Here is a 12,330-nt window from a genome sequence, read left to right on the forward strand (position 1 = left end):
GGGGCCATGTCGCTAATGGACACGCTCAGCGGGTGGCATTCCCTGGCATTTGGGTACACCTTGGCGTGATGTTTGCTGACGAGGTGAGCGAAGGAACCAGTCAGGGGATGAGTCACCCCAGCAACCCTTTCAGTGGGTGAACCTCTGCTGGGTGGGCACCCCATGCATTTCACCTCAACTCTTGTCGGGTGGGATTTCCAAGGGGGGCATTCTCTGAACCTCGCCCCAAACTGTGGAGTGGGCAAGGAGGGTGAGGCCGTGCTTGGCAAGGATGTGTGTGCAAAGCCGAGGCCCAGGCTTGGAGACAGACAGGCAAAGTCCACCATGACCAGTGGGGTACTGTGTGCAAGGTATTTCACCGTCTCGTGCGTCTGCAAGGCTGAAATCACAACGTCTCCCGGCCCTGGTGCATTAGTATTCATACAGCGTTAACTGCAATGGCTTCCAGGCCAGAAAGCCTATGTGGGCATAACTGTACACCTGCCCCCCCCCCGAAATGACATCAATATCTCCCCTCCCCCAACACAAGAAACTCACTCTCCAGCTGGGGAGGCAAACCGATGCACCAGAGCAGCTAGGAAACAGACAATTACGCGCTAATCTGCTCGGATTAACAACCAGCACATCCTGGTGGCAGCTTCTGACTAATTTTTCATGATAGCCTTGAGGGTAAGATTACAGAATTTGGATCAACTGTTTTTCCTGATAGGTGAACTCACAAATTGTTGGGCCATTACATGAAGTGTACTGACAACCACTCTACTTCATAAAGGTCTGTTGAATAAATAAATAAACCTTGGGTGAGGTCTCAAGCGGTGACACCAAAGAGCTCATTTCTGGCTGTACCGTGTGCAATGTTTCTGGCAACGAAGTGAGTGGAGACATAAAGGAGAATCTCATCGGGTCCGAAGGTCACACAGAGTTGGAAGAGATAGTTAATATGATAAATGCGCTCATCAATATTCAGAGATTTGACAGGCAAGACTACATGGCCCACATCACAAGATGGAATTCAACAGACTTACATGCAAAGGGCTGAATTTTGCCTCAAAAATGTGTGCAAGGACAGGGTAAGGGAGAACTGGCAAGGCAGAGGCTTGTGGGAAAAAAAACAAAACACAAAAAACATTGTGTGCTTTTTTGATTAACTTAATGTTCAAAGTGACATAATAATATAAAACAGGCACTTAAAAGACATAAGACTAGGTGCTTCCCTGGTGGCTCAGTGGTAAAGAATCCACCCGCCAATGCAGGAGATGTGGGTTTAATTCCGGGGTTGGGAAGATCCCCTGGAGAAGAAAATGGTAACCCGCTCCAGTATTCTTGCCTGGGAAATCCCATGGGCAGAGGAGTCTGACGGGCTACGTCCACGGGGTAGCAAAGAGTCAGACACGACTTAGAGACTAAACAACAAAAAATGTAAGCCTGTACGAAGAAAGAAAATTCTGTATGTGATGCAATTTCTCCCTTTCCTCCTATGCCGGACCCAGTGGATGAGAAATTGTGAAGGATCTTTCGATAAGTAGAGGCTCAAAGGGGCTTCCCAGGTGGTGCTGGCGGTGAAGAATCCGCCTGCCAAGGCAGGAGACCCGGGTTCCATCCCTGGGCTGAGAAGATCCCCTGGAGCAGCAGAGGGCAACCCACTCCGTAGTCTTGCCTGGGAGATCTCATGGACAGAGGAACCTGGCAGGCTGCGGTCCATGGGGTCACAAAGAGTCAGACACGCTGACTGACGAAGCACAGCAGGGACTGAAAGAGAAAAGGTGAGCCCACACGGCAGCAGAGAAGGTCACCTCCAAGCTTGAGAGGGCCAGACACAGGAGCGGCCCAGCCCGGGGTGGGCGTGGCCAGGCTGGCTGACCCCCTGCCAAGTCCCCGGCCTCCCACAGCCAGGCTGCACACTCTTCCCGCGGGTGAGAGCTGCGACTCTGGGCTAGGTGGGCAGAAAGGCAGGACAGTGCCTGGGATAAGGGGTGGGTTCGCAGGTGAGACCCAGGAGGAACAGGCAGCCTCAGAGCTGAGGAAAGCATCTTTCCCCACAACACACCTGGGTTCATCCCTCTCACACAAAAAGGCTGCAGCAGGCAGATGCAGCCGTGGCAGACAGCTTATGGAGGACAATCGTTGTTCAGTCGGGAAGGCGTGTCCCACTCTTTGCAGCCCCATGGACTGCAGCTTGCCAGGCTTCCCTCTCCTCCACTGCTTCCCAGAGTTTGCTCAAACGCATGTCTGAGTCAGTGCCACACATCCAGCCGTCACATCCTCTGTCGCCCCTTCTCCTCCTGCCCTCAGCCTTTCCCAGCGTCAGGGTCCTTTCCAGTGAGTCACTTCTTCGCATCAGGGGGCCAAAGTATTGGAGCTTCAGCTTCAGCGTCAGTCCTTCCAGTGAATATTCAGGGTTGATATCCTTTGGGATTGCCTGATTTGATCTCTTTGCTGTCCAAGAGATGCTCTGAACAATGTCCAATGTCAGTACAGCCCCCACCCAAAGAAACACCAGACCTTCAAGGGAAGCCGGCACCATTATAGAGAAACCACCACACGCAACAAACAGAAGCCGTACCAGGGAAGCGGTCCCCAGAGCCAGCAGAACGAAGCTCTAGACCATGCAGCCTTAATGTCCCCAGAAAGATGCACGCGATATGGGCTCAGCCAATGGATATTTAAAAGATCACTGGAACGGAAATCAGCAGGTGGGCTGTATTTGCAGAATGGACACAGCCCACGACTTCACACTGAGCTGGAAGACGGAATTGAGAAATTCTCCCAGGATCTGGGGGGGAAAAAAGAAAGGCCGGAGAGAATGAAAGAGAAGTTGGGAGAATGGAAGATGGATCCAGACATTCCAATATTTCTCTGGGCGGTGATTCAGAAGAGGGAATGGAAAGTGCGGAAGACAAACCCAAAGACGTTCTAAGGAGATCATTTCCAGAACTGGAAAGGGACATGCGTCCTCAGCTTACAAGGACACACAGGAGTGCCGGGAAGACGCGAGAGAAAAGACCACCTCTATTCCCGGCGTGATGAAGCCTCAGAACACAAGGCTCGCAGGAAAACTCCTGAAAGACGGACGAGATACACTGCCTACAAAGAAGCAGAATAAGCCTGACTAACTCGCAATGCCAGCTACAAGAATGGGGGCGTTATCTCTCAGGCTCCAAGGAAACATTATTTTTAAACTAGAATCTACATTTAGCTAAACAGTGACTCAAGTGTAAACCAGGCAAAAGCATTTTTCACACATGCGAGGACTCAAAATACTTACCATCCACAGAGCTTTAATTAAACCATCACCAAACGATGCATGTTAGTAAGGAAGAAAGAGATTCCAAGGGGAAAACTTAGGCTCTAAGAAACAGCAGTGGGGTTTCCCTGGTAGGCTGGTGGTTAAGGGATCGATCCCTGGTCCAGGGAGCTAAGAGTCCGCATGCTGAGAAGCGACTGAGCCCACGCACTCTGCGGCCATGGGCCACAACCAGAGTCCTCACTCTGCAAGGAGAGATCCCACGTCATGCCCTAAGATCCCCTGTGCCACAGCTGAGACTCGATGCAGCCAAATACACAAACACGGACATAAATATTTTAAATTTAGAAAAAAGAAACAATGATACATACCTGGTAAGATCTGAATGGTGTTCCCCAAATTTATAGGTTGACAGCCAAATGCCCTGTACCTCAGGAGGAAGTGTATTTTATTTGAATACAAGGTCTGTAAAGAGGTGATTAAGTTAAAAAGAGGTCATTAGGGTGGGGTCCTAATAAGGATGGCAAAAGACATTCCACCCAAATAGTGACCCAAGAGAGCTGGGGTAACTGTGCTCCTATCAGGCAAAATAGATTCTAAGTTAAAAAATATTACAAGAGCCGAAGGATTTTATATGTCGATAAAAGGGTCAATCTATCGATTCAAATAACAATTACACAAATATATGCCTCTTACAATAGAGTCCCCGAAATATATGAAGCAAAAATGGACAGAATTAAGGGGAGAAATATCAGTTCTACAATAATACTTGGAGACTTCAATAGCCCACTTTTAATAATGAATAGAACAACTAGACAGATGGTCAGTAAAAAACAATGATTAGCAAACCATGACAGAAAAAAACAGAACAAAAAAATCTTGATGAATTCTGCAAAAAAGGAAGAAGATCACAATAAACCTTTGGAAAATAAACATACAGGTTAAGGTATTAAGAGTAAGTCCCGTGTATCATAAATTTCCCTCCTCTAGGGGATCTTCCCAACCCAGGGATTGAACCCAGGTCTTCCGCATCGTAGGCGGATTCTTTACCAGCTGAGTCACCAGGGAAGCCCATCATAAATTACACCAAATATAAAAGGGTTAACGAGAAAACTGAGAGGAAAGGCACCAAAAGGGACAAAGGGGATGGCACCTTATTAAGAGGAACTGTCAGCTGCCGTGAATGTTTCTGGGCCTCACAACACAGCTTCAGAGCACATAACGCCAATCTGAGAGAAGCACGAAGAAACGGGCAAAGTCGCCGGCCAGCTGGAGACATCAAGAGGCCCCTAAGAAGGGGACAAACGAGCGTGGTCACCGAGCTCTCAGGATGATCAGCGTGTTTGCTCTAATGGCTCTACAGAACTCTGTACCAGGGGAGAAAAATTCTTTTCAAATACAGGTGGAAATTTTGCAAAAATTCACCATGTATTAGCCACAAGAAATTCAAGCAATAATGAAAAGCAGAGAACACAGATGGCATATTGGCTGATGAAACATAAAATTAAAAAGAAATTTAAAAAACACCATCTTCAATCTATACACCAAAGAAATATAAAAACATAAATTAAAAGTTATTTTTAAAGCAACAGTAATGACATCATAAACCGGTAGAATACGAGTTCAGTAAGGTGGCTACAAAAGTCAACTTAAAACTCTCCAGATATTGAAACATTGAGAAACAACAGACTGCAGGGGTACAGCAACAGACAATCAGAACAACGAACAAAAGCCTGGTAAACTCACCTATGTGTAGAAAATTAATGCCTGATTAGGGTTTTGTTTCAAATCAACAGAGATAAAAGGAGCATTCAATAACTGTTGGGATAATCTGCTAACAATTTGGAGAGAATGATATTCCTACTTTGCTCCTTTGCATAGATAATTTGCAGATAGATTAATGGCTTAAAAATGAAATAATGAATTCCAAAAGTTTTAGAGGAAGCAAAGTTTAAAATATGCCTATAACCTTGGGATAAGATAGGCCTTCTTAAACAAGCCATAATATGCTAATGTCATTTGGGAAAAGATTGATGAATGTGAGTACATCATAATTTAAAACTTCCGTGTGATGGAAAATAGTGCCACAAAGTTAAAGTGTAAGCTATGTTCTAGGAAAACATCTGTAATACGTGAAATAAAGATTAATGTGCAGAACGACAATAAGAAAAAGGCAAGGAATACGGTAGGAGAGGAAATTAGGAAAATGAACCAGCAAGTCATAGAATTTTATGTGATCAATAAACATGAAGCAATACTTCAGCTCAGGAGTAATCAAGGGAAAACCTGAAACAATAAGATTTCGTTCTGCACCTGAGTTTTGTCAGCTATAAAACAGGAGCAGTAAAGGACCGCACCTCCTAGGATTGTCATGGCATTAAACGAGTCGATACACACAAGAAAAGTTCTTGGGGCAGTGCCTGGAATGTAACCAACAATCTATAGGCATTAGCTCCGATTAGCTTTAGCACGCTGCAGCAATCTGAGCACAAACAATTTCAGTCTTGGTAAAAATAAAATTTTGGCAAGGGTATGAGGAAAAAATACTCTCACATTGTCTTGGTGAGAATATAAACTAGTCCAGCCAATTTTTGTGGACAATTTGGCAACATCCGTGAACACACACAATATATGTACCTTATACCTGGCCATCCCCGACTCAATGGACATGAGTTTGAGCAAACTCCAGGAGATAGTGAAGGACTGGGAAGCCTGACGTGCTGCAGTCCACGGGGTTGCCACGACTTAGCGCCTGAAGGACAAATACCTGGCAATTCCATGTTGGCACCTAACTGGAGAAACGTTCCCCTCTCTGCAAAGGAGGTATGTGCAGACAAGGAAGACGAACGACCGGGGAAAGAAACCCCTAAATGCTCATCAAATGCGGATTGATTACATTACACATGGTGCTTTTAGACAGCGCAAGACCCTGCTGGTGTCGATAAAAGTGGACTGGCGCTTACACTAGCATGGAAGGATCTCCAAGGCGTATTTTTAAGGAAGAAAACAAGCTGCAGAACAGTTAAGTACTGTGTGATGCCACTTAGGAAAGCAACAACCACAAAACTAAAACATGTTCCTGTTCTACACATATGGGCCTAGAGAGAGGTCTGGAAGGCGACATACAGAGCAACAGCCAGGGGAGCCGGCCAGCACTGATCTGCTTGTCAAGGAAAGCTCAACAGCTTCGTCTACATTTGTCTTCCCTGGTGGCTCAGCTGGTAAAGAACCCACCTGCGATGTGGGAGGCCTGGGTTCAATCCCTTGGTTGGAAAGATCCCCTGGAGAAGGGAAAGGCTGCCCACTCCAGTATTCTGGCCTGGAGAATTCCTGGACTGTCTAGTCCATTGGGGTCACAAAGAGTCGGACATGACTGCGTGACTTTCACTTCACTACATTACTTGAAAGATTTAAAAGAAATGCTTTCATGTATGAATTTTTAGAAATAAAAGTAAATAAGATATAACCCTAACCCTACAGAGTCTTCCTGGGGCTTCCCAGGTGGCGAAGTGGTAAAGAATCTGCCTGCCAATGCAGGAGACATAAGAGATGCAGGTTCAATCCCTGGGTTGGGAAAATTCCCTGGAGGAGCAAATGGAAATGCCCTCCAGTATTCTTGCCTGGAAAATTCCATGGACAGAGGAGCCTGACGGGCTACAGTTCATAGATTTGCAAAGAGCTGGACATGACTGAGCAACTGAGCATGTGCGTGCGCGCACACACATGAACACACACGCACGTGTGCACACACATGCATACACACGAGTGCACACACATACAGGCACACACACATGCACACGCACACACACACGTGCACACACGCACACACATGCGCAAGGGCACACACGCGCACACACACACACACACACCACTACAGTTTCCCTGGCATCCCTACAAGGTGAGACCGGATCAAAGTTCCTTCCAGCTCTAAGAATCCATGACTTCATCCTTCTTCAGTTCAGTTCAGTTGCTCAGTCGTGCCCGACTCTTTGCAACCCCATGAATCACAGCATGCCAGGCCTCCCTGTCCATCACCAACTCCCGGAGTTCACTCAAACTCACGTCCATCGAGTTGGTGATGCCATCCAGCCATCTCATTCTATGTCGTCCCCTTCTCCTCCCACCCCCAATCCTTCCCAGCATCAGAGTCTTTTCCAGTGAGTCAACTCTTCGCATGAGGTGGCCAAAGTATTGGAGTTTCAGCTTTAGCATCAGTCCTTCCAATGAACACCCAGGATCGATCTCCTTTAGAATGGACTGGTTGGATCTCCTTGCAGTCCAAGGGACTCTCAAGAGTCTTCTCCAGCACCACAGTTCAAAAGCATCAATTCTTTGGCGATCAGCTTTCTTCACAGTCTGACTCTCACATCCATACATGACCACTGGAAAAACCATAGCCTTGACCAGACGGACCTTTGTTGGTAAAGCAATGTCTCTGCTTTTTAATATGCTATCTAGGTTGGTCATAACTTTCCTTCCAAGGAGTAAGTGTCTTTTAGTTTCATGGCTGCAATCAGCATCCGCAGTGAGTTTGGAGCCAAAAAAAATAAAGTCTGACACTGTTTCCACTGTTTCCCCATCTATTTCCCATGAAGTGATGGGACCAGATGCCATGATCTTTGTTTTCTGAATATTGAGCTTCAAGCCAACTTTTTCACTCTCCTCTTTCACTTTCATCAAGAGGCTCTTTAGTTCCTCTTCACTTTCTGCCATAAGGGTAGTGTCACCTGCATAGCTGAGGTTATTGATATTTCTCCCAGCAATCTTGATTCCAGCTTGTGCTTTTTCCAGCCCAGCGTTCCTCATGATGTACTCTGCATATAAGTTAAATAAGCAAGGTGACAATATACAGCCTTGATGTACTCCTTTTCCTATTTGGAACCAGTCTGTTGTTCCATGCCCAGTTCTAACTGTTGCTTCCTGACCTGCATACAGGTTCTTACAGGAAGTCACATTCATATAAGGTAACAGAAACCATCTTCACTGTCTGACTTAGTGGCATTTAACACACTGCACGATGCCGTGCAACAGTCACTGTTAGCTTAGTTCTGAACATGCTCATCGTCCCTAAAGGAGACCCCCGACCCAATCAGCAGTCAAGTCCTCACCTCAGCCTGGGCCAGCCACTAATCTGCTTCCTCTCGGTCTCTGCAGCTGTCCATTCTGGACATTTCATATCAGTGGGATCCTGCAGCAAACGGCCTAACGTGTCCGGCTTCTTTCACCGAGCGTGATGGTTTCCCCTCATGGTAGCTCGTGTCATGACAACACCCCTTTCCATGGCTGAATGGTGGTCCGTCGTACGGCTTTGCCACACTTGGTCGTCCCTTCATCTGCTAACGTGTTCTTCCCACCTCTGGGCCGCTCCAGTTTTGTGAGTAGTGTTGCTGTGAACGTCTGTGTGCAGGCTTTGTTTGCAGGCCTGTTTTCAGTTCTTCTCGGTACCTGCCTAGGAGCGGAATTGCGGGGTCACATGGCTGTTCAGTCGCTCGGTTGTGGCCGGCTCCTTGGCACCCCATGGACTGCAGCACTCCAGGCTCCTGTCCTTCACTGTCTCCTGGAGTTTGCTCAAACTCGGGGCCTTTGAGTTGATGGCGGTCACGTGGTGATTCTATCTTTAATCGTCTGACGAACTGTCAAGGCTTTTCCACATCATGTGCACCATCTTACATTCCCGCCACGACGCATTTTTAAGACTCTTTTTGTTGTGGACCGTTTTTAAGCCTTTATTGAATTTGTTACCATACCGCTTCTGTTGTATGTTCTGATATTTTGGCTGTAAAGCACGCGGGATCTTAGCTCCCTGACCAGGGATTGGACCTGCATGCCCTGCCCTGGAAGGTGAGGTCTTAACCACCAGACCGCCAGGGACGTCGCCAAGGTTTGGAAATTCAGAGAAGGCAGGCGGGAGTGGGGAGGGGAGGCAGAACAGGCGTCCTGGGCTTGAGGAGATGCAGGACGAGGAGGGTGTGCTCGGGCTGACAGTGGAGCAGGCAGGGGGTGCCGGGCGGGGGGCCGCAGGTGGGAGCAGGGGGCCCTCTGGCCAGGTGACGAAATGGGTACGTCGAGTCTGGGAAGCTCACCAGACCAGCGCTCTGAGTGTCTGCTAGCAGAGGCGGCCTCGGGCGTGTGGCATGGTGCCCCTTTGCCTCTGGGTAGATAAAGACAGACCGGCAGTAAGAGGCAGAGCGGCCTGGAGGGGGGGCGGCGGGCCTCGTCATGTCATCCTTCGGTGCAGAGGCAGGGCACCCAGAGCTCTCATCTGTCAGCTTCCAACTGTCATAAAAGACATGTGCCAAGTGGGGAAGGCACCAAACTGGAGGCAGCGTCGACTGAACCAGGGAATTAGCCAGCTCCTGCTTCTCCTCTCTCCGACTTTAAAATGAACTCCCAGAAGCTCCCACAGAGGGTCGGGTGAGCCAATTAAAAAAAAAAGAAATTAGCTGAGCTCCACGCCCACCAAGGTGCCCCGTAGTACTGGGGAATGCCAGTGGCGGGGGTGGGGCGGAGAACAGCAGGAACCTTGACTGCTGCTCCTGCAGCAAAGCCTCCGGCTCTGCTCCGGGACCCAAGGCCTCTGCAGGTGAGAAAGGGCTCTGCTGAGCCCAGGAGTCTGCGCGGCAGCCAGGCGCAATGTTTAATGTTGTACCGTTATTTCTGGGCTCGTGGAGGACAGGGAAGCCTGGCGTGCTGCAGTCCACGGGGTCGTAAAGAGTCAGACACGACTGAGTGACTCAACAAGAACAACGTGGTCTCTGGCGCCCAGGGGGAGCTCCTGGGTCCCCGCCTTGGGTTGGTACAATGCCTTGGGATGGGGGTGGGAGTCACGGCAGAGAGGAGAAGGGTTGGCCTCCTGGATGAGTTTGTGGGGGCTGCTGTGACCACAGACCGGAGGCTTCCACAACAGGAATTTACTGGCTCACAGTCCTGGCGGCTGGAAGTCCAAGATCAAGGGGTCAGCAAGGTGGGCTCATTCTGAGACCTCCCTCCTTGGCTTTGAGACGGCCGCCTTCTCCCTGCGTCCTCACGTGGACCCCCCCCCGCACCCCCTATGTGAGTCTGTGTCCCAACCTCCTCTTCTTATAAGGACACCAGTCCTATAGGATGGGGGCCATCCTAGAGACCTCATTTTACCTTAATCATCTCTGTAAAGACCCCAGCTCCACCCACAGCTAGAGGGACTCACAGACAGAATTTTAACATTTGAGTTTGGAGAGCGGGGAACATGGACTCGGTCCATAACACCCAACTGGTCAGGGGCCTGGGGCATGGAGCAGCTCTCAGGCCAGCCCCCTCCTCACCAGGCTGACCAGATCACTTAGCCTGGACACCAGTTCCAGACTCAGATTCCAGAATGCGTCTACGGAAGTCACTCAGGGCTTCGAGACCCTGCAGCTCAAAACAGCAACCGCAGGCGCTTACTCACCACAGGCTGCAACCGGGAGTGTCAAACCACCCTCAGAGCACCGCGAATTATAACTCACAGCGTCTCGGTGGAACCTGAGGTGACTCATCCACTTGGCCGATGAGAAAGCCACAGCCCCGGAGATCCGAGCTCTGCGCACACGGCTTCCACTTAGCAACGTTCGGACACGTTAAGGCCCGTTTCTTAGAAACAAGTCAAACCAAGATGCAGCGGGAGAAGGACATGAAATGTCAAGCAGCCAGCATCTTGTTTCACCCAACTCACTTCACCTGGGACGGAAGGGTGGACCCCTCCACCTCTGAGACCAAACGCAGCTTCACAGGACGAGACTCGAGTGTCTGGGGAGAAAGATCGGGGGAATGGAATTCACGGCGTCACTGTCTGGCATCTCCTCCTGTCAGTCCAGGGTCCCCCTGAGCTCCTGGACCAAGGGATGGAGTTGAGTGTGATGACCTTGTCCCCTGAGGCCTAAGCTAGGCCAGCAAAACACTGGGAGCTTCGCCTGAATCCAGGATGCCAAGAAGACAAAGTTCCGGGGCTTTTTCAACAAGTCCAGGCGTCTGACTGAAACAACACGGGGCAAGTGTACCACCGCGTCTTTGGCGTTGAATGTGTGGGAATCTACTCTTTACCCTCCGGGACTGTTTCTGATTCTCCAGGATGTTCTCTCGGACCCAGGCTGAGAACCTCTCGAGGTCAAGGGCTGTCTCTCGCCATCTCCTGGGTGCACCTTAGCACCTCCTGTGAAGGTTTTACGACCCCAAGCTCAGAGCCGTGCCCCAAATAAGGATGTAATTAGCGTTGGTGTTGCTCAGGTGTTGTTCTTCCTAAGCTGACCCACTAACTCCCAGGCTGAGGACTTCTGCACCTTGATTATCAGGGACCCAGGTGGAGAAGGGCGGGGTGGCAGGGTGAGAGGCGGGACAGAAGGCAGCAGGGGCCCAGGTGAGACCCGAGGTGCCAACCAGTGCCCTTCAGTGTTCACTGCGTGCATGAGTCACCCGCGTGAAGCGTGCTCCTTGGAAGAAAAGCTGTGACAAATCTAGACAGCATGTTAAAAAGCAGAGACATCATTTTGCCGAAAAAGGTCTGTACAGTCAAAGCTATGGTTTTTCCCGTGGTCATGTACGGATGTGAGAGTTGGACCATGAAGAAGGCTGAGTTTCAAAGAATCGATGCTTTCGAACTGTGGTGCTGGAGAAGACTCTTGAGAGTCCCTTGGACTGCAAGGAGATCAAACCAGACCATCCTAAAGGAGGTCAACCCTGAATATTCATTGGAAGGACTGATGTTGAAGCTGAAGCTCCAATACTTTGCCCACCTGATGGGAAGAGGTGACTCACTGGAAAAGACCCTGATGCTGGGAAAGATTGAGGGCAGGAGAAGTGGGTGACAGGGGATGAGATGGTTGGATGGCATTATTGACTCAATGGACATGAATTTGAACAAACTCTGAAGCCTGGCGTGCTGCAGTCCATAGGACATGACTGAGCGACTAACACTTTCACTTTGCTTTTTTAGACATGATGCTCTTGCACACTAAACAGGCTACAGTATAGTGTAAACATAACTTTTATATTCACTGGGAAATGGAAAAATTCACACAACTTGCTTACTGAGATGGTCTGGAACTGAACCTTCAGTATGTCTAAGGTGCGCC

General features: G+C 49.1%; 1 protein-coding gene across 4 annotated transcripts in view; it reads right to left on the minus strand.

Annotated features, from left to right (window-relative positions):
- Positions 1–12,330, minus strand: part of CARD11 (caspase recruitment domain family member 11) — a 104,487-nt gene that overhangs the window by 75,687 nt on the left and 16,470 nt on the right. The window lies entirely within an intron of this gene.

Source organism: Moschus berezovskii, chromosome 27 (genome assembly GCF_049115385.1).
Source record: "Moschus berezovskii isolate FMDL1 chromosome 27, NW_MosBer_1.0, whole genome shotgun sequence".
In the NCBI taxonomy this organism is placed as follows: Eukaryota; Metazoa; Chordata; class Mammalia; order Artiodactyla; family Moschidae; genus Moschus; species Moschus berezovskii.